At 63.4% G+C, this 20,605-nt stretch overlaps 6 non-coding genes across 6 annotated transcripts; all 6 read right to left on the reverse strand.

The window, feature by feature from the left end:
- Positions 1–744: 744 nt before the first annotated feature.
- LOC142866209 (5S ribosomal RNA) lies at positions 745–863 on the reverse strand. The gene has a single exon (XR_012916250.1). It is a non-coding gene; the product is annotated as a 5S ribosomal RNA (ribosomal RNA).
- Positions 864–4,410: 3,547 nt separating this feature from the next.
- Positions 4,411–4,529, reverse strand: LOC142866210 (5S ribosomal RNA). The gene has a single exon (XR_012916251.1). It is a non-coding gene; the product is annotated as a 5S ribosomal RNA (ribosomal RNA).
- A 3,526-nt stretch (positions 4,530–8,055) lies between these two features.
- On the reverse strand, positions 8,056–8,174 carry LOC142866211 (5S ribosomal RNA). The gene has a single exon (XR_012916252.1). It is a non-coding gene; the product is annotated as a 5S ribosomal RNA (ribosomal RNA).
- A 3,539-nt stretch (positions 8,175–11,713) lies between these two features.
- Positions 11,714–11,832, reverse strand: LOC142866212 (5S ribosomal RNA). The gene has a single exon (XR_012916253.1). It is a non-coding gene; the product is annotated as a 5S ribosomal RNA (ribosomal RNA).
- A 3,524-nt stretch (positions 11,833–15,356) lies between these two features.
- Positions 15,357–15,475, reverse strand: LOC142866213 (5S ribosomal RNA). The gene has a single exon (XR_012916254.1). It is a non-coding gene; the product is annotated as a 5S ribosomal RNA (ribosomal RNA).
- Positions 15,476–18,968: 3,493 nt separating this feature from the next.
- Positions 18,969–19,087, reverse strand: LOC142866214 (5S ribosomal RNA). Its single transcript, XR_012916255.1, has one exon. It is a non-coding gene; the product is annotated as a 5S ribosomal RNA (ribosomal RNA).
- Positions 19,088–20,605: the final 1,518 nt, after the last annotated feature.

Genomic DNA, 20,605 nt, shown 5'->3' on the forward strand with positions numbered 1-20,605 from the left:
CATACACCTCCATTAGGAATGGGGTGGGTGCGCACCGACTGGGGGATGGGCGCACTTGAGGCTCTGACCCGAGGGGGGAGGCTGGGAGAGGGCAACGTACCCGACCTTAACATTGGTACCCCCACAATACGCTGGAACAACATCAGAGGTTAATGAATAAGAACACAGGGGGGAGGGGGGCACGGGCAACACATGTCACCTTAATACTTGGACTCCCATCATCTGCTTGAAAAGAGAGAGAAAAGAAAATGCAATCATAGAGATAAGAGACACTTTTTAAACATAATGAATCCGAAGAGAAAAGTAAAAGGAGGCCTGTGGGGCAGGTCTGGGTGTGACTCCGGATCCCCCAACATCAGGTGCCACCACCAAAGATTCCTACGTGTAGCCCATAGAACCCCAAAAGCAACGGGACGAGTTCTGGTCACATACTCCCTCAAAATGACATCCTGGCCTTCTTCTGGAACTCCCTCCCCTCTCAGACTCTCAAGGTTTCCTCCAGCGTGTCGGTTCCCACAGAGCAGACCTTTGGTCTGAGACCTGACAGTCCAGAAGCCACGCATGCTGCCGCGTGACGGCGGTGTCGCGGCTTGGGACAAGAGGAGGCCCCACGGTGCGGGCTGGGGCGCCAGGCACCGCGGCGGGCGCTGAGGGTGGGGGTGACCCCCGCCCCGGGCCGCCGCCTCGCTCCCAGAGAGGGGACAGAACAAGAGGCAAAACAAAAAAAAAAAAAAAAAAAAAAGAAGCCTACGGCACCCGGTATTCCCAGGCGGTCTCCCATCCAAGTACTAACCAGGCCCGACCCTGCTTAGCTTCTGAGACCAGACGAGATCGGGCGCGTTCAGGGTGGTGTGGCCCTAGACGGCGGAGGGCGCCCCTGCCCCGCTCAAGAAGCCGAGCCTCTCTGCGCTTCCCCGCCGCCTCCTCCCGCCCCAGGCCCCGCGCCGGCGCTGACCCGCACCGGGCGGGCCTGTTGAGTTCACCGGCCGGGTCCGGCGGGCTCCGAGGGACGGGGGTGACAGGCGGGGTGGGGCGGGGCGGGCAGGGAGCGGCGGGCCGGGGTGGGGGGCTGTCTCTCTATACACACACACACACACACACACTCACACTCACACTCACTCACTCACACTCACACAAGATGCGCCTCCACGGCTGGACTCGCCAAGGTGGAGACCTTCCAGCCCCCTTCCTCTCCTCGCCTGGCCCACCCCCAGCTCGTGGCCGCCCCTGCCGCCGCCGCCGCCGCCGCCGCCGCCGCCGCCGCCGCCGCCGCCGCCGCCGCCGATTGCGCACGCGCGGGTCGCCCGCCCTTTGACCCCAGGCAGGGGCCGCCCTCCCTGACAACCCCTTTCAGCTGCGCCCCCCACCCTGTGGGTGGGCTGCCGCCTATTCCCCCGGGCCCGGGCTGGGGCACAGCGCATGGGGGAGGGGAGCGAGTGTATGGGGCGTCTCTCTCTCTCTCTAGGGATGTGTCCCATGGGTGGGGTGGCGTGGTTAGTGGGGCGCTGAAGAAATCAGTCCCCTCCATCTCCTACCTCTGGAAAACGCCCAAGCCCTTGGAGAACTGCCGGCAACGCGACCGTGGGGGCCGGGACCCTCCTCTGTGTCCTCCTGTGGCCCAGTCCAAGGGGCCTGGGCCTGGCCGGGGCTGCATTGGACCCCGACCACCCTGGCGTGTGGACTCGCTAAAAATCGGCGATTAGATATTGGATTCCAGCTTCATTGAGGTCATTTCACTAATGAGTGCACCGGAAAGAGTTTCCTAATCCATCTGTGAGGGTGGCAACTGAAAGAGAATTTTAAAGCTGACAGAATAGGCGAGGAAAGGCATAGGAGATTTCCACACCCAGTAAGGAAGCCTTTCCCGAAATGGAAGAAAGAAACGAGCAAACAGAGACACCGGTAGCCCGCCAGGATCAGAGTCTGCCCCCGAGAGAAAGTACCCTGACCAGGTTCACCCGTGGGTGGGTGGCGAGCTAGCGGCATTCAGAAGAGCGAGGCCCGCAGTCTGTGCAGAAGACACCTGCACTCGGGTGTGTGTGGCGGCACGATTCACAAGCAGCTCCAGATGTTAAGCCAAGGAGAAGCCAGGGAGTTCCCAACGCCCCAGGTGTCCTCAGCCCACGACTGGCTGCTGGGGGAATGCGAAGCCCGGCTCCTTGTCTCAGAGCGGGACAACCAGGAGGTGTGACGTACACCCCGGGGTTCCCAGGAGGATCAGGCTGAAGCTGGGACTTGGCCTGAAAGTGTCCCCTCGCACGGCCACCCCCTTCCCCTTCCTGCTCCTCTACTCCTGGTGCCCCTCCATCCAGGGGCCAGACCTTAAAGAGTCACCCGCAAGAGAATCCTGGTCCCAAAGGAGCCTTCTGGGGGACCCGTGCTGAGAGAGGTTGTGGGCATGGCCCGCTGGGGCTCTGCCCGACCCAGGGCTGAGAGATGCAACCTCCCAGCTCTGGGTCCCTGCAGGGGAAGCGTTGGCAAGCACAGGGCCAGTCCTCCAAAGGCCCAGGTGCAGGGAGCCCAGGCCAAGCAGCCTGTGGAAGAAGCCACCCCGGGAACACGACTGCAGGCCACGGCCCTTCCCACCTCCTCCTCCTCCTCCTCCTCCTGCTCCTCCACCCCCCCCCCGACCTCCCACCCCCACCCCCGACATGGCGCAGGGCTCAGAGACACCTCAGACACTTGCTACCCAAAGTGCAAAGGGCATCAGTTGCTCCTCCAAACCCCCCCCCCCAGCAGACCGCGTTGTCCAGCCAGCCCCCGGGCCTCCCTGGGGTGCCCAGCACAAAAGTGCAGACAACCACCGGACCCTCAATCTCAGTTTTCGGATGTTTTTGCCACTCTAAGGACCCGCAGGCCAGCTGGGCCTTCTGGCAGGACAGAGAGCCCCGGAATCCGACGTGGAGAGCTGGGTGTACGTCCCCACGAGGAGGCGGTCCCCACCTCCGCGGCTCTCCCCTTGCAGGGGGGGGGAAAAGCAGCCACGGGGCCTCAGAGAAGACACCAGGCTGGGCGCCCGCCCCACAGTGGGGGCACGTCCCCCGCAGGCCACTTAGCGACGGCCGCCGGCCGGCGGACGGTTGGGTGGCGCGAGACGCTGCGGCCGCCCTGCTACCGGGTTCCTGGGAGGGCGTCCTGGAACCAGCGTCCACACCAAGCCCTTGGAAGGCCCAGGCGACGGAGGAGCCCCGTCAGGCAGGGGCCGAGGACGGTGACGGCCCGGGCGGGGAGGAGCGTGTCAGGCAGGGGCAGAGGACGGTGACAGGTGACAGGCCGGGCGGGAAGGAGTCATTCAGGCAGGGGCCGAGGAGGAGACGGGGCTGGGTAAGGGTTAGGGTTAGAGTCAGGGCACAAGTCACAATCGCAAAGACCTGGAAGCGACCCGAGTGCCCATCGACCCACCAGTGCGTAAATGAAATGTGGCGCGTGGACACCACGGAGTGCTATTCAGCTAGGAGGAGCAGCGGTGAGAGGGCACCTCTCGTGGTTCTCCTGGCCAGAGCTGGAACCCGTTCCAGTAAGCCAGGTAGCCCAAGAATGGACACACGAGCACCACGTGCTCGCGCTCACCAGCAAATGGGTACGAACCGACGGACACCCAAGTGGACACAGAGGAATCACCTTCATCGGGTGGGTGTCGGGCGGGTGGGGGGAGGGGATGGGCATACACCTCCATTAGGAATGGGGTGGGTGCGCACCGACTGGGGGATGGGCGCACTTGAGGCTCTGACCCGAGGGGGGAGGCTGGGAGAGGGCAACGTACCCGACCTTAACATTGGTACCCCCACAATACGCTGGAACAACATCAGAGGTTAATGAATAAGAACACAGGGGGGAGGGGGGCACGGGCAACACATGTCACCTTAATACTTGGACTCCCATCATCTGCTTGAAAAGAGAGAGAAAAGAAAATGCAATCATAGAGATAAGAGACACTTTTTAAACATAATGAATCCGAAGAGAAAAGTAAAAGGAGGCCTGTGGGGCAGGTCTGGGTGTGACTCCGGATCCCCCAACATCAGGTGCCACCACCAAAGATTCCTACGTGTAGCCCATAGAACCCCAAAAGCAACGGGACGAGTTCTGGTCACATACTCCCTCAAAATGACATCCTGGCCTTCTTCTGGAACTCCCTCCCCTCTCAGACTCTCAAGGTTTCCTCCAGCGTGTCGGTTCCCACAGAGCAGACCTTTGGTCTGAGACCTGACAGTCCAGAAGCCACGCATGCTGCCGCGTGACGGCGGTGTCGCGGCTTGGGACAAGAGGAGGCCCCACGGTGCGGGCTGGGGCGCCAGGCACCGCGGCGGGCGCTGAGGGTGGGGGTGACCCCCGCCCCGGGCCGCCGCCTCGCTCCCAGAGAGGGGACAGAACAAGAGGCAAAACAAAAAAAAAAAAAAAAAAAAAAAAAGAAGCCTACGGCACCCGGTATTCCCAGGCGGTCTCCCATCCAAGTACTAACCAGGCCCGACCCTGCTTAGCTTCTGAGACCAGACGAGATCGGGCGCGTTCAGGGTGGTGTGGCCCTAGACGGCGGAGGGCGCCCCTGCCCCGCTCAAGAAGCCGAGCCTCTCTGCACTTCCCCGCCGCCTCCTCCCGCCCCAGGCCCCGCGCCGGCGCTGACCCGCACCGGGCGGGCCTGTTGAGTTCACCGGCCGGGTCCGGCGGGCTCCGAGGGACGGGGGTGACAGGCGGGGTGGGGCGGGGCGGGCAGGGAGCGGCGGGCCGGGGTGGGGGGCTGTCTCTCTATACACACACACACACACACACACTCACACTCACACTCACTCACTCACACTCACACAAGATGCGCCTCCACGGCTGGACTCGCCAAGGTGGAGACCTTCCAGCCCCCTTCCTCTCCTCGCCTGGCCCACCCCCAGCTCGTGGCCGCCCCCGCCGCCGCCGCCGCCGCCGCCGCCGCCGCCGATTGCGCACGCGCGGGTCGCCCGCCCTTTGACCCCAGGCAGGGGCCGCCCTCCCCGACAACCCCTTTCAGCTGCGCCCCCCACCCTGTGGGTGGGCTGCCGCCTATTCCCCCGGGCCCGGGCTGGGGCACAGCGCATGGGGGAGGGGAGCGAGTGTATGGGGCGTCTCTCTCTCTCTCTAGGGATGTGTCCCATGGGTGGGGTGGCGTGGTTAGTGGGGCGCTGAAGAAATCAGTCCCCTCCATCTCCTACCTCTGGAAAACGCCCAAGCCCTTGGAGAACTGCCGGCAACGCGACCGTGGGGGCCGGGACCCTCCTCTGTGTCCTCCTGTGGCCCAGTCCAAGGGGCCTGGGCCTGGCCGGGGCTGCATTGGACCCCGACCACCCTGGCGTGTGGACTCGCTAAAAATCGGCGATTAGATATTGGATTCCAGCTTCATTGAGGTCATTTCACTAATGAGTGCACCGGAAAGAGTTTCCTAATCCATCTGTGAGGGTGGCAACTGAAAGAGAATTTTAAAGCTGACAGAATAGGCGAGGAAAGGCATAGGAGATTTCCACACCCAGTAAGGAAGCCTTTCCCGAAATGGAAGAAAGAAACGAGCAAACAGAGACACCGGTAGCCCGCCAGGATCAGAGTCTGCCCCCGAGAGAAAGTACCCTGACCAGGTTCACCCGTGGGTGGGTGGCGAGCTAGCGGCATTCAGAAGAGCGAGGCCCGCAGTCTGTGCAGAAGACACCTGCACTCGGGTGTGTGTGGCGGCACGATTCACAAGCAGCTCCAGATGTTAAGCCAAGGAGAAGCCAGGGAGTTCCCAACGCCCCAGGTGTCCTCAGCCCACGACTGGCTGCTGGGGGAATGCGAAGCCCGGCTCCTTGTCTCAGAGCGGGACAACCAGGAGGTGTGACGTACACCCCGGGGTTCCCAGGAGGATCAGGCTGAAGCTGGGACTTGGCCTGAAAGTGTCCCCTCGCACGGCCACCCCCTTCCCCTTCCTGCTCCTCTACTCCTGGTGCCCCTCCATCCAGGGGCCAGACCTTAAAGAGTCACCCGCAAGAGAATCCTGGTCCCAAAGGAGCCTTCTGGGGGACCCGTGCTGAGAGAGGTTGTGGGCATGGCCCGCTGGGGCTCTGCCCGACCCAGGGCTGAGAGATGCAACCTCCCAGCTCTGGGTCCCTGCAGGGGAAGCGTTGGCAAGCACAGGGCCAGTCCTCCAAAGGCCCAGGTGCAGGGAGCCCAGGCCAAGCAGCCTGTGGAAGAAGCCACCCCGGGAACACGACTGCAGGCCACGGCCCTTCCCACCTCCTCCTCCTCCTCCTCCTCCTGCTCCTCCACCCCCCCCCCCCGACCTCCCACCCCCACCCCCGACATGGCGCAGGGCTCAGAGACACCTCAGACACTTGCTACCCAAAGTGCAAAGGGCATCAGTTGCTCCTCCAAACCCCCCCCCCGCCCAGCAGACCGCGTTGTCCAGCCAGCCCCCGGGCCTCCCTGGGGTGCCCAGCACAAAAGTGCAGACAACCACCGGACCCTCAATCTCAGTTTTCGGATGTTTTTGCCACTCTAAGGACCCGCAGGCCAGCTGGGCCTTCTGGCAGGACAGAGAGCCCCGGAATCCGACGTGGAGAGCTGGGTGTACGTCCCCACGAGGAGGCGGTCCCCACCTCCGCGGCTCTCCCCTTGCGGGGGGGGGGGAAAAGCAGCCACGGGGCCTCAGAGAAGACACCAGGCTGGGCGCCCGCCCCACAGTGGGGGCACGTCCCCCGCAGGCCACTTAGCGACGGCCGCCGGCCGGCGGACGGTTGGGTGGCGCGAGACGCTGCGGCCGCCCTGCTACCGGGTTCCTGGGAGGGCGTCCTGGAACCAGCGTCCACACCAAGCCCTTGGAAGGCCCAGGCGACGGAGGAGCCCCGTCAGGCAGGGGCCGAGGACGGTGACGGCCCGGGCGGGGAGGAGCGTGTCAGGCAGGGGCAGAGGACGGTGACAGGTGACAGGCCGGGCGGGAAGGAGTCATTCAGGCAGGGGCCGAGGAGGAGACGGGGCTGGGTAAGGGTTAGGGTTAGAGTCAGGGCACAAGTCACAATCGCAAAGACCTGGAAGCGACCCGAGTGCCCATCGACCCACCAGTGCGTAAATGAAATGTGGCGCGTGGACACCACGGAGTGCTATTCAGCTAGGAGGAGCAGCGGTGAGAGGGCACCTCTCGTGGTTCTCCTGGCCAGAGCTGGAACCCGTTCCAGTAAGCCAGGTAGCCCAAGAATGGACACACGAGCACCACGTGCTCGCGCTCACCAGCAAATGGGTACGAACCGACGGACACCCAAGTGGACACAGAGGAATCACCTTCATCGGGTGGGTGTCGGGCGGGTGGGGGGAGGGGATGGGCATACACCTCCATTAGGAATGGGGTGGGTGCGCACCGACTGGGGGATGGGCGCACTTGAGGCTCTGACCCGAGGGGGGAGGCTGGGAGAGGGCAACGTACCCGACCTTAACATTGGTACCCCCACAATACGCTGGAACAACATCAGAGGTTAATGAATAAGAACACAGGGGGGAGGGGGGCACGGGCAACACATGTCACCTTAATACTTGGACTCCCATCATCTGCTTGAAAAGAGAGAGAAAAGAAAATGCAATCATAGAGATAAGAGACACTTTTTAAACATAATGAATCCGAAGAGAAAAGTAAAAGGAGGCCTGTGGGGCAGGTCTGGGTGTGACTCCGGATCCCCCAACATCAGGTGCCACCACCAAAGATTCCTACGTGTAGCCCATAGAACCCCAAAAGCAACGGGACGAGTTCTGGTCACATACTCCCTGAAAATGACATCCTGGCCTTCTTCTGGAACTCCCTCCCCTCTCAGACTCTCAAGGTTTCCTCCAGCGTGTCGGTTCCCACAGAGCAGACCTTTGGTCTGAGACCTGACAGTCCAGAAGCCACGCATGCTGCCGCGTGACGGCGGTGTCGCGGCTTGGGACAAGAGGAGGCCCCACGGTGCGGGCTGGGGCGCCAGGCACCGCGGCGGGCGCTGAGGGTGGGGGTGACCCCCGCCCCGGGCCGCCGCCTCGCTCCCAGAGAGGGGACAGAACAAGAGGCAAAACAAAAAAAAAAAAAAAAAAAAAAGAAGCCTACGGCACCCGGTATTCCCAGGCGGTCTCCCATCCAAGTACTAACCAGGCCCGACCCTGCTTAGCTTCTGAGACCAGACGAGATCGGGCGCGTTCAGGGTGGTGTGGCCCTAGACGGCGGAGGGCGCCCCTGCCCCGCTCAAGAAGCCGAGCCTCTCTGCGCTTCCCCGCCGCCTCCTCCCGCCCCAGGCCCCGCGCCGGCGCTGACCCGCACCGGGCGGGCCTGTTGAGTTCACCGGCCGGGTCCGGCGGGCTCCGAGGGACGGGGGTGACAGGCGGGGTGGGGCGGGGCGGGCAGGGAGCGGCGGGCCGGGGTGGGGGGCTGTCTCTCTATACACACACACACACACACACTCACACTCACACTCACTCACTCACACTCACACAAGATGCGCCTCCACGGCTGGACTCGCCAAGGTGGAGACCTTCCAGCCCCCTTCCTCTCCTCGCCTGGCCCACCCCCAGCTCGTGGCCGCCCCTGCCGCCGCCGCCGCCGCCGCCGCCGCCGCCGCCGCCGCCGCCGCCGATTGCGCACGCGCGGGTCGCCCGCCCTTTGACCCCAGGCAGGGGCCGCCCTCCCTGACAACCTCTTTCAGCTGCGCCCCCCACCCTGTGGGTGGGCTGCCGCCTATTCCCCCGGGCCCGGGCTGGGGCACAGCGCATGGGGGAGGGGAGCGAGTGTATGGGGCGTCTCTCTCTCTCTCTAGGGATGTGTCCCATGGGTGGGGTGGCGTGGTTAGTGGGGCGCTGAAGAAATCAGTCCCCTCCATCTCCTACCTCTGGAAAACGCCCAAGCCCTTGGAGAACTGCCGGCAACGCGACCGTGGGGGCCGGGACCCTCCTCTGTGTCCTCCTGTGGCCCAGTCCAAGGGGCCTGGGCCTGGCCGGGGCTGCATTGGACCCCGACCACCCTGGCGTGTGGACTCGCTAAAAATCGGCGATTAGATATTGGATTCCAGCTTCATTGAGGTCATTTCACTAATGAGTGCACCGGAAAGAGTTTCCTAATCCATCTGTGAGGGTGGCAACTGAAAGAGAATTTTAAAGCTGACAGAATAGGCGAGGAAAGGCATAGGAGATTTCCACACCCAGTAAGGAAGCCTTTCCCGAAATGGAAGAAAGAAACGAGCAAACAGAGACACCGGTAGCCCGCCAGGATCAGAGTCTGCCCCCGAGAGAAAGTACCCTGACCAGGTTCACCCGTGGGTGGGTGGCGAGCTAGCGGCATTCAGAAGAGCGAGGCCCGCAGTCTGTGCAGAAGACACCTGCACTCGGGTGTGTGTGGCGGCACGATTCACAAGCAGCTCCAGATGTTAAGCCAAGGAGAAGCCAGGGAGTTCCCAACGCCCCAGGTGTCCTCAGCCCACGACTGGCTGCTGGGGGAATGCGAAGCCCGGCTCCTTGTCTCAGAGCGGGACAACCAGGAGGTGTGACGTACACCCCGGGGTTCCCAGGAGGATCAGGCTGAAGCTGGGACTTGGCCTGAAAGTGTCCCCTCGCACGGCCACCCCCTTCCCCTTCCTGCTCCTCTACTCCTGGTGCCCCTCCATCCAGGGGCCAGACCTTAAAGAGTCACCCGCAAGAGAATCCTGGTCCCAAAGGAGCCTTCTGGGGGACCCGTGCTGAGAGAGGTTGTGGGCATGGCCCGCTGGGGCTCTGCCCGACCCAGGGCTGAGAGATGCAACCTCCCAGCTCTGGGTCCCTGCAGGGGAAGCGTTGGCAAGCACAGGGCCAGTCCTCCAAAGGCCCAGGTGCAGGGAGCCCAGGCCAAGCAGCCTGTGGAAGAAGCCACCCCGGGAACACGACTGCAGGCCACGGCCCTTCCCACCTCCTCCTCCTCCTCCTCCTCCTGCTCCTCCACCCCCCCCCGACCTCCCACCCCCACCCCCGACATGGCGCAGGGCTCAGAGACACCTCAGACACTTGCTACCCAAAGTGCAAAGGGCATCAGTTGCTCCTCCAAACCCCCCCCCCCGCCCAGCAGACCGCGTTGTCCAGCCAGCCCCCGGGCCTCCCTGGGGTGCCCAGCACAAAAGTGCAGACAACCACCGGACCCTCAATCTCAGTTTTCGGATGTTTTTGCCACTCTAAGGACCCGCAGGCCAGCTGGGCCTTCTGGCAGGACAGAGAGCCCCGGAATCCGACGTGGAGAGCTGGGTGTACGTCCCCACGAGGAGGCGGTCCCCACCTCCGCGGCTCTCCCCTTGCAGGGGGGGGGAAAAGCAGCCACGGGGCCTCAGAGAAGACACCAGGCTGGGCGCCCGCCCCACAGTGGGGGCACGTCCCCCGCAGGCCACTTAGCGACGGCCGCCGGCCGGCGGACGGTTGGGTGGCGCGAGACGCTGCGGCCGCCCTGCTACCGGGTTCCTGGGAGGGCGTCCTGGAACCAGCGTCCACACCAAGCCCTTGGAAGGCCCAGGCGACGGAGGAGCCCCGTCAGGCAGGGGCCGAGGACGGTGACGGCCCGGGCGGGGAGGAGCGTGTCAGGCAGGGGCAGAGGACGGTGACAGGTGACAGGCCGGGCGGGAAGGAGTCATTCAGGCAGGGGCCGAGGAGGAGACGGGGCTGGGTAAGGGTTAGGGTTAGAGTCAGGGCACAAGTCACAATCGCAAAGACCTGGAAGCGACCCGAGTGCCCATCGACCCACCAGTGCGTAAATGAAATGTGGCGCGTGGACACCACGGAGTGCTATTCAGCTAGGAGGAGCAGCGGTGAGAGGGCACCTCTCGTGGTTCTCCTGGCCAGAGCTGGAACCCGTTCCAGTAAGCCAGGTAGCCCAAGAATGGACACACGAGCACCACGTGCTCGCGCTCACCAGCAAATGGGTACGAACCGACGGACACCCAAGTGGACACAGAGGAATCACCTTCATCGGGTGGGTGTCGGGCGGGTGGGGGGAGGGGATGGGCATACACCTCCATTAGGAATGGGGTGGGTGCGCACCGACTGGGGGATGGGCGCACTTGAGGCTCTGACCCGAGGGGGGAGGCTGGGAGAGGGCAACGTACCCGACCTTAACATTGGTACCCCCACAATACGCTGGAACAACATCAGAGGTTAATGAATAAGAACACAGGGGGGAGGGGGGCACGGGCAACACATGTCACCTTAATACTTGGACTCCCATCATCTGCTTGAAAAGAGAGAGAAAAGAAAATGCAATCATAGAGATAAGAGACACTTTTTAAACATAATGAATCCGAAGAGAAAAGTAAAAGGAGGCCTGTGGGGCAGGTCTGGGTGTGACTCCGGATCCCCCAACATCAGGTGCCACCACCAAAGATTCCTACGTGTAGCCCATAGAACCCCAAAAGCAACGGGACGAGTTCTGGTCACATACTCCCTCAAAATGACATCCTGGCCTTCTTCTGGAACTCCCTCCCCTCTCAGACTCTCAAGGTTTCCTCCAGCGTGTCGGTTCCCACAGAGCAGACCTTTGGTCTGAGACCTGACAGTCCAGAAGCCACGCATGCTGCCGCGTGACGGCGGTGTCGCGGCTTGGGACAAGAGGAGGCCCCACGGTGCGGGCTGGGGCGCCAGGCACCGCGGCGGGCGCTGAGGGTGGGGGTGACCCCCGCCCCGGGCCGCCGCCTCGCTCCCAGAGAGGGGACAGAACAAGAGGCAAAACAAAAAAAAAAAAAAAAAAAAAAAAAGAAGCCTACGGCACCCGGTATTCCCAGGCGGTCTCCCATCCAAGTACTAACCAGGCCCGACCCTGCTTAGCTTCTGAGACCAGACGAGATCGGGCGCGTTCAGGGTGGTGTGGCCCTAGACGGCGGAGGGCGCCCCTGCCCCGCTCAAGAAGCCGAGCCTCTCTGCACTTCCCCGCCGCCTCCTCCCGCCCCAGGCCCCGCGCCGGCGCTGACCCGCACCGGGCGGGCCTGTTGAGTTCACCGGCCGGGTCCGGCGGGCTCCGAGGGACGGGGGTGACAGGCGGGGTGGGGCGGGGCGGGCAGGGAGCGGCGGGCCGGGGTGGGGGGCTGTCTCTCTATACACACACACACACACACACTCACACTCACACTCACTCACTCACACTCACACAAGATGCGCCTCCACGGCTGGACTCGCCAAGGTGGAGACCTTCCAGCCCCCTTCCTCTCCTCGCCTGGCCCACCCCCAGCTCGTGGCCGCCCCCGCCGCCGCCGCCGCCGCCGCCGCCGCCGCCGATTGCGCACGCGCGGGTCGCCCGCCCTTTGACCCCAGGCAGGGGCCGCCCTCCCCGACAACCCCTTTCAGCTGCGCCCCCCACCCTGTGGGTGGGCTGCCGCCTATTCCCCCGGGCCCGGGCTGGGGCACAGCGCATGGGGGAGGGGAGCGAGTGTATGGGGCGTCTCTCTCTCTCTCTAGGGATGTGTCCCATGGGTGGGGTGGCGTGGTTAGTGGGGCGCTGAAGAAATCAGTCCCCTCCATCTCCTACCTCTGGAAAACGCCCAAGCCCTTGGAGAACTGCCGGCAACGCGACCGTGGGGGCCGGGACCCTCCTCTGTGTCCTCCTGTGGCCCAGTCCAAGGGGCCTGGGCCTGGCCGGGGCTGCATTGGACCCCGACCACCCTGGCGTGTGGACTCGCTAAAAATCGGCGATTAGATATTGGATTCCAGCTTCATTGAGGTCATTTCACTAATGAGTGCACCGGAAAGAGTTTCCTAATCCATCTGTGAGGGTGGCAACTGAAAGAGAATTTTAAAGCTGACAGAATAGGCGAGGAAAGGCATAGGAGATTTCCACACCCAGTAAGGAAGCCTTTCCCGAAATGGAAGAAAGAAACGAGCAAACAGAGACACCGGTAGCCCGCCAGGATCAGAGTCTGCCCCCGAGAGAAAGTACCCTGACCAGGTTCACCCGTGGGTGGGTGGCGAGCTAGCGGCATTCAGAAGAGCGAGGCCCGCAGTCTGTGCAGAAGACACCTGCACTCGGGTGTGTGTGGCGGCACGATTCACAAGCAGCTCCAGATGTTAAGCCAAGGAGAAGCCAGGGAGTTCCCAACGCCCCAGGTGTCCTCAGCCCACGACTGGCTGCTGGGGGAATGCGAAGCCCGGCTCCTTGTCTCAGAGCGGGACAACCAGGAGGTGTGACGTACACCCCGGGGTTCCCAGGAGGATCAGGCTGAAGCTGGGACTTGGCCTGAAAGTGTCCCCTCGCACGGCCACCCCCTTCCCCTTCCTGCTCCTCTACTCCTGGTGCCCCTCCATCCAGGGGCCAGACCTTAAAGAGTCACCCGCAAGAGAATCCTGGTCCCAAAGGAGCCTTCTGGGGGACCCGTGCTGAGAGAGGTTGTGGGCATGGCCCGCTGGGGCTCTGCCCGACCCAGGGCTGAGAGATGCAACCTCCCAGCTCTGGGTCCCTGCAGGGGAAGCGTTGGCAAGCACAGGGCCAGTCCTCCAAAGGCCCAGGTGCAGGGAGCCCAGGCCAAGCAGCCTGTGGAAGAAGCCACCCCGGGAACACGACTGCAGGCCACGGCCCTTCCCACCTCCTCCTCCTCCTCCTCCTCCTGCTCCTCCACCCCCCCCCGACCTCCCACCCCCACCCCCGACATGGCGCAGGGCTCAGAGACACCTCAGACACTTGCTACCCAAAGTGCAAAGGGCATCAGTTGCTCCTCCAAACCCCCCCCCCCGCCCAGCAGACCGCGTTGTCCAGCCAGCCCCCGGGCCTCCCTGGGGTGCCCAGCACAAAAGTGCAGACAACCACCGGACCCTCAATCTCAGTTTTCGGATGTTTTTGCCACTCTAAGGACCCGCAGGCCAGCTGGGCCTTCTGGCAGGACAGAGAGCCCCGGAATCCGACGTGGAGAGCTGGGTGTACGTCCCCACGAGGAGGCGGTCCCCACCTCCGCGGCTCTCCCCTTGCAGGGGGGGGGAAAAGCAGCCACGGGGCCTCAGAGAAGACACCAGGCTGGGCGCCCGCCCCACAGTGGGGGCACGTCCCCCGCAGGCCACTTAGCGACGGCCGCCGGCCGGCGGACGGTTGGGTGGCGCGAGACGCTGCGGCCGCCCTGCTACCGGGTTCCTGGGAGGGCGTCCTGGAACCAGCGTCCACACCAAGCCCTTGGAAGGCCCAGGCGACGGAGGAGCCCCGTCAGGCAGGGGCCGAGGACGGTGACGGCCCGGGCGGGGAGGAGCGTGTCAGGCAGGGGCAGAGGACGGTGACAGGTGACAGGCCGGGCGGGAAGGAGTCATTCAGGCAGGGGCCGAGGAGGAGACGGGGCTGGGTAAGGGTTAGGGTTAGAGTCAGGGCACAAGTCACAATCGCAAAGACCTGGAAGCGACCCGAGTGCCCATCGACCCACCAGTGCGTAAATGAAATGTGGCGCGTGGACACCACGGAGTGCTATTCAGCTAGGAGGAGCAGCGGTGAGAGGGCACCTCTCGTGGTTCTCCTGGCCAGAGCTGGAACCCGTTCCAGTAAGCCAGGTAGCCCAAGAATGGACACACGAGCACCACGTGCTCGCGCTCACCAGCAAATGGGTACGAACCGACGGACACCCAAGTGGACACAGAGGAATCACCTTCATCGGGTGGGTGTCGGGCGGGTGGGGGGAGGGGATGGGCATACACCTCCATTAGGAATGGGGTGGGTGCGCACCGACTGGGGGATGGGCGCACTTGAGGCTCTGACCCGAGGGGGGAGGCTGGGAGAGGGCAACGTACCCGACCTTAACATTGGTACCCCCACAATACGCTGGAACAACATCAGAGGTTAATGAATAAGAACACAGGGGGGAGGGGGGCACGGGCAACACATGTCACCTTAATACTTGGACTCCCATCATCTGCTTGAAAAGAGAGAGAAAAGAAAATGCAATCATAGAGATAAGAGACACTTTTTAAACATAATGAATCCGAAGAGAAAAGTAAAAGGAGGCCTGTGGGGCAGGTCTGGGTGTGACTCCGGATCCCCCAACATCAGGTGCCACCACCAAAGATTCCTACGTGTAGCCCATAGAACCCCAAAAGCAACGGGACGAGTTCTGGTCACATACTCCCTGAAAATGACATCCTGGCCTTCTTCTGGAACTCCCTCCCCTCTCAGACTCTCAAGGTTTCCTCCAGCGTGTCGGTTCCCACAGAGCAGACCTTTGGTCTGAGACCTGACAGTCCAGAAGCCACGCATGCTGCCGCGTGACGGCGGTGTCGCGGCTTGGGACAAGAGGAGGCCCCACGGTGCGGGCTGGGGCGCCAGGCACCGCGGCGGGCGCTGAGGGTGGGGGTGACCCCCGCCCCGGGCCGCCGCCTCGCTCCCAGAGAGGGGACAGAACAAGAGGCAAAACAAAAAAAAAAAAAAAAAAAAAAAAAGAAGCCTACGGCACCCGGTATTCCCAGGCGGTCTCCCATCCAAGTACTAACCAGGCCCGACCCTGCTTAGCTTCTGAGACCAGACGAGATCGGGCGCGTTCAGGGTGGTGTGGCCCTAGACGGCGGAGGGCGCCCCTGCCCCGCTCAAGAAGCCGAGCCTCTCTGCGCTTCCCCGCCGCCTCCTCCCGCCCCAGGCCCCGCGCCGGCGCTGACCCGCACCGGGCGGGCCTGTTGAGTTCACCGGCCGGGTCCGGCGGGCTCCGAGGGACGGGGGTGACAGGCGGGGTGGGGCGGGGCGGGCAGGGAGCGGCGGGCCGGGGTGGGGGGCTGTCTCTCTATACACACACACACACACACACACACACACACACACACACTCACACTCACACAAGATGCGCCTCCACGGCTGGACTCGCCAAGGTGGAGACCTTCCAGCCCCCTTCCTCTCCTCGCCTGGCCCACCCCCAGCTCGTGGCCGCCCCCGCCGATTGCGCACGCGCGGGTCGCCCGCCCTTTGACCCCAGGCAGGGGCCGCCCTCCCCGACAACCCCTTTCAGCTGCGCCCCCCACCCTGTGGGTGGGCTGCCGCCTATTCCCCCGGGCCCGGGCTGGGGCACAGCGCATGGGGGAGGGGAGCGAGTGTATGGGGCGTCTCTCTGTCTCTCTAGGGATGTGTCCCATGGGTGGGGTGGCGTGGTTAGTGGGGCGCTGAAGAAATCAGTCCCCTCCATCTCCTACCTCTGGAAAACGCCCAAGCCCTTGGAGAACTGCCGGCAACGCGACCGTGGGGGCCGGGACCCTCCTCTGTGTCCTCCTGTGGCCCAGTCCAAGGGGCCTGGGCCTGGCCGGGGCTGCATTGGACCCCGACCACCCTGGCGTGTGGACTCGCTAAAAATCGGCGATTAGATATTGGATTCCAGCTTCATTGAGGTCATTTCACTAATGAGTGCACCGGAAAGAGTTTCCTAATCCATCTGTGAGGGTGGCAACTGAAAGAGAATTTTAAAGCTGACAGAATAGGCGAGGAAAGGCATAGGAGATTTCCACACCCAGTAAGGAAGCCTTTCCCGAAATGGAAGAAAGAAACGAGCAAACAGAGACACCGGTAGCCCGCCAGGATCAGAGTCTGCCCCCGAGAGAAAGTACCCTGACCAGGTTCACCCGTGGGTGGGTGGCGAGCTAGCGGCATTCAGAAGAGCGAGGCCCGCAGTCTGTGCAGAAGACACCTGCACTCGGGTGTGTGTGGCGGCACGATTCACAAGCAGCTCCAGATGTTAAGCCAAGGAGAAGCCAGGGAGTTCCCAACGCCCCAGGTGTCCTCAGCCCACGACTGGCTGCTGGGGGAATGCGAAGCCCGGCTCCTTGTCTCAGAGCGGGACAACCAGGAGGTGTGACGTACACCCCGGGGTTCCCAGGAGGATCAGGCTGAAGCTGGGACTTGGCCTGAAAGTGTCCCCTCGCACGGCCACCCCCTTCCCCTTCCTGCTCCTCTACTCCTGGTGCCCCTCCATCCAGGGGCCAGACCTTAAAGAGTCACCCGCAAGAGAATCCTGGTCCCAAAGGAGCCTTCTGGGGGACCCGTGCTGAGAGAGGTTGTGGGCATGGCCCGCTGGGGCTCTGCCCGACCCAGGGCTGAGAGATGCAACCTCCCAGCTCTGGGTCCCTGCAGGGGAAGCGTTGGCAAGCACAGGGCCAGTCCTCCAAAGGCCCAGGTGCAGGGAGCCCAGGCCAAGCAGCCTGTGGAAGAAGCCACCCCGGGAACACGACTGCAGGCCACGGCCCTTCCCACCTCCTCCTCCTCCTCCTCCTCCTGCTCCTCCACCCCCCCCCGACCTCCCACCCCCACCCCCGACATGGCGCAGGGCTCAGAGACACCTCAGACACTTGCTACCCAAAGTGCAAAGGGCATCAGTTGCTCCTCCAAACCCCCCCCCCGCCCAGCAGACCGCGTTGTCCAGCCAGCCCCCGGGCCTCCCTGGGGTGCCCAGCACAAAAGTGCAGACAACCACCGGACCCTCAATCTCAGTTTTCGGATGTTTTTGCCACTCTAAGGACCCGCAGGCCAGCTGGGCCTTCTGGCAGGACAGAGAGCCCCGGAATCCGACGTGGAGAGCTGGGTGTACGTCCCCACGAGGAGGCGGTCCCCACCTCCGCGGCTCTCCCCTTGCGGGGGGGGGGAAAAGCAGCCACGGGGCCTCAGAGAAGACACCAGGCTGGGCGCCCGCCCCACAGTGGGGGCACGTCCCCCGCAGGCCACTTAGCGACGGCCGCCGGCCGGCGGACGGTTGGGTGGCGCGAGACGCTGCGGCCGCCCTGCTACCGGGTTCCTGGGAGGGCGTCCTGGAACCAGCGTCCACACCAAGCCCTTGGAAGGCCCAGGCGACGGAGGAGCCCCGTCAGGCAGGGGCCGAGGACGGTGACGGCCCGGGCGGGGAGGAGCGTGTCAGGCAGGGGCAGAGGACGGTGACAGGTGACAGGCCGGGCGGGAAGGAGTCATTCAGGCAGGGGCCGAGGAGGAGACGGGGCTGGGTAAGGGTTAGGGTTAGAGTCAGGGCACAAGTCACAATCGCAAAGACCTGGAAGCGACCCGAGTGCCCATCGACCCACCAGTGCGTAAATGAAATGTGGCGCGTGGACACCACGGAGTGCTATTCAGCTAGGAGGAGCAGCGGTGAGAGGGCACCTCTCGTGGTTCTCCTGGCCAGAGCTGGAACCCGTTCCAGTAAGCCAGGTAGCCCAAGAATGGACACACGAGCACCACGTGCTCGCGCTCACCAGCAAATGGGTACGAACCGACGGACACCCAAGTGGACACAGAGGAATCACCTTCATCGGGTGGGTGTCGGGCGGGTGGGGGGAGGGGATGGGCATACACCTCCATTAGGAATGGGGTGGGTGCGCACCGACTGGGGGATGGGCGCACTTGAGGCTCTGACCCGAGGGGGGAGGCTGGGAGAGGGCAACGTACCCGACCTTAACATTGGTACCCCCACAATACGCTGGAACAACATCAGAGGTTAATGAATAAGAACACAGGGGGGAGGGGGGCACGGGCAACACATGTCACCTTAATACTTGGACTCCCATCATCTGCTTGAAAAGAGAGAGAAAAGAAAATGCAATCATAGAGATAAGAGACACTTTTTAAACATAATGAATCCGAAGAGAAAAGTAAAAGGAGGCCTGTGGGGCAGGTCTGGGTGTGACTCCGGATCCCCCAACATCAGGTGCCACCACCAAAGATTCCTACGTGTAGCCCATAGAACCCCAAAAGCAACGGGACGAGTTCTGGTCACATACTCCCTCAAAATGACATCCTGGCCTTCTTCTGGAACTCCCTCCCCTCTCAGACTCTCAAGGTTTCCTCCAGCGTGTCGGTTCCCACAGAGCAGACCTTTGGTCTGAGACCTGACAGTCCAGAAGCCACGCATGCTGCCGCGTGACGGCGGTGTCGCGGCTTGGGACAAGAGGAGGCCCCACGGTGCAGGCTGGGGCGCCAGGCACCGCGGCGGGCGCTGAGGGTGGGGGTGACCCCCGCCCCGGGCCGCCGCCTCGCTCCCAGAGAGGGGACAGAACAAGAGGCAAAACAAAAAAAAAAAAAAAAAAAAAAAAGAAGCCTACGGCACCCGGTATTCCCAGGCGGTCTCCCATCCAAGTACTAACCAGGCCCGACCCTGCTTAGCTTCTGAGACCAGACGAGATCGGGCGCGTTCAGGGTGGTGTGGCCCTAGACGGCGGAGGGCGCCCCTGCCCCGCTCAAGAAGCCGAGCCTCTCTGCGCTTCCCCGCCGCCTCCTCCCGCCCCAGGCCCCGCGCCGGCGCTGACCCGCACCGGGCGGGCCTGTTGAGTTCACCGGCCGGGTCCGGCGGGCTCCGAGGGACGGGGGTGACAGGCGGGGTGGGGCGGGGCGGGCAGGGAGCGGCGGGCCGGGGTGGGGGGCTGTCTCTCTATACACACACACACACACACACACACACACACACACACACTCACACTCACACAAGATGCGCCTCCACGGCTGGACTCGCCAAGGTGGAGACCTTCCAGCCCCCTTCCTCTCCTCGCCTGGCCCACCCCCAGCTCGTGGCCGCCCCCGCCGATTGCGCACGCGCGGGTCGCCCGCCCTTTGACCCCAGGCAGGGGCCGCCCTCCCCGACAACCCCTTTCAGCTGCGCCCCCCACCCTGTGGGTGGGCTGCCGCCTATTCCCCCGGGCCCGGGCTGGGGCACAGCGCATGGGGGAGGGGAGCGAGTGTATGGGGCGTCTCTCTGTCTCTCTAGGGATGTGTCCCATGGGTGGGGTGGCGTGGTTAGTGGGGCGCTGAAGAAATCAGTCCCCTCCATCTCCTACCTCTGGAAAACGCCCAAGCCCTTGGAGAACTGCCGGCAACGCGACCGTGGGGGCCGGGACCCTCCTCTGTGTCCTCCTGTGGCCCAGTCCAAGGGGCCTGGGCCTGGCCGGGGCTGCATTGGACCCCGACCACCCTGGCGTGTGGACTCGCTAAAAATCGGCGATTAGATATTGGATTCCAGCTTCATTGAGGTCATTTCACTAATGAGTGCACCGGAAAGAGTTTCCTAATCCATCTGTGAGGGTGGCAACTGAAAGAGAATTTTAAAGCTGACAGAATAGGCGAGGAAAGGCATAGGAGATTTCCACACCCAGTAAGGAAGCCTTTCCCGAAATGGAAGAAAGAAACGAGCAAACAGAGACACCGGTAGCCCGCCAGGATCAGAGTCTGCCCCCGAGAGAAAGTACCCTGACCAGGTTCACCCGTGGGTGGGTGGCGAGCTAGCGGCATTCAGAAGAGCGAGGCCCGCAGTCTGTGCAGAAGACACCTGCACTCGGGTGTGTGTGGCGGCACGATTCACAAGCAGCTCCAGATGTTAAGCCAAGGAGAAGCCAGGGAGTTCCCAACGCCCCAGGTGTCCTCAGCCCACGACTGGCTGCTGGGGGAATGCGAAGCCCGGCTCCTTGTCTCAGAGCGGGACAACCAGGAGGTGTGACGTACACCCCGGGGTTCCCAGGAGGATCAGGCTGAAGCTGGGACTTGGCCTGAAAGTGTCCCCTCGCACGGCCACCCCCTTCCCCTTCCTGCTCCTCTACTCCTGGTGCCCCTCCATCCAGGGGCCAGACCTTAAAGAGTCACCCGCAAGAGAATCCTGGTCCCAAAGGAGCCTTCTGGGGGACCCGTGCTGAGAGAGGTTGTGGGCATGGCCCGCTGGGGCTCTGCCCGACCCAGGGCTGAGAG

This window comes from Microcebus murinus, unplaced genomic scaffold, assembly GCF_040939455.1.
Source record: "Microcebus murinus isolate Inina unplaced genomic scaffold, M.murinus_Inina_mat1.0 scaf002_hap2_Mmur4.0, whole genome shotgun sequence".
Lineage (NCBI taxonomy): Eukaryota > Metazoa > Chordata > Mammalia > Primates > Cheirogaleidae > Microcebus > Microcebus murinus.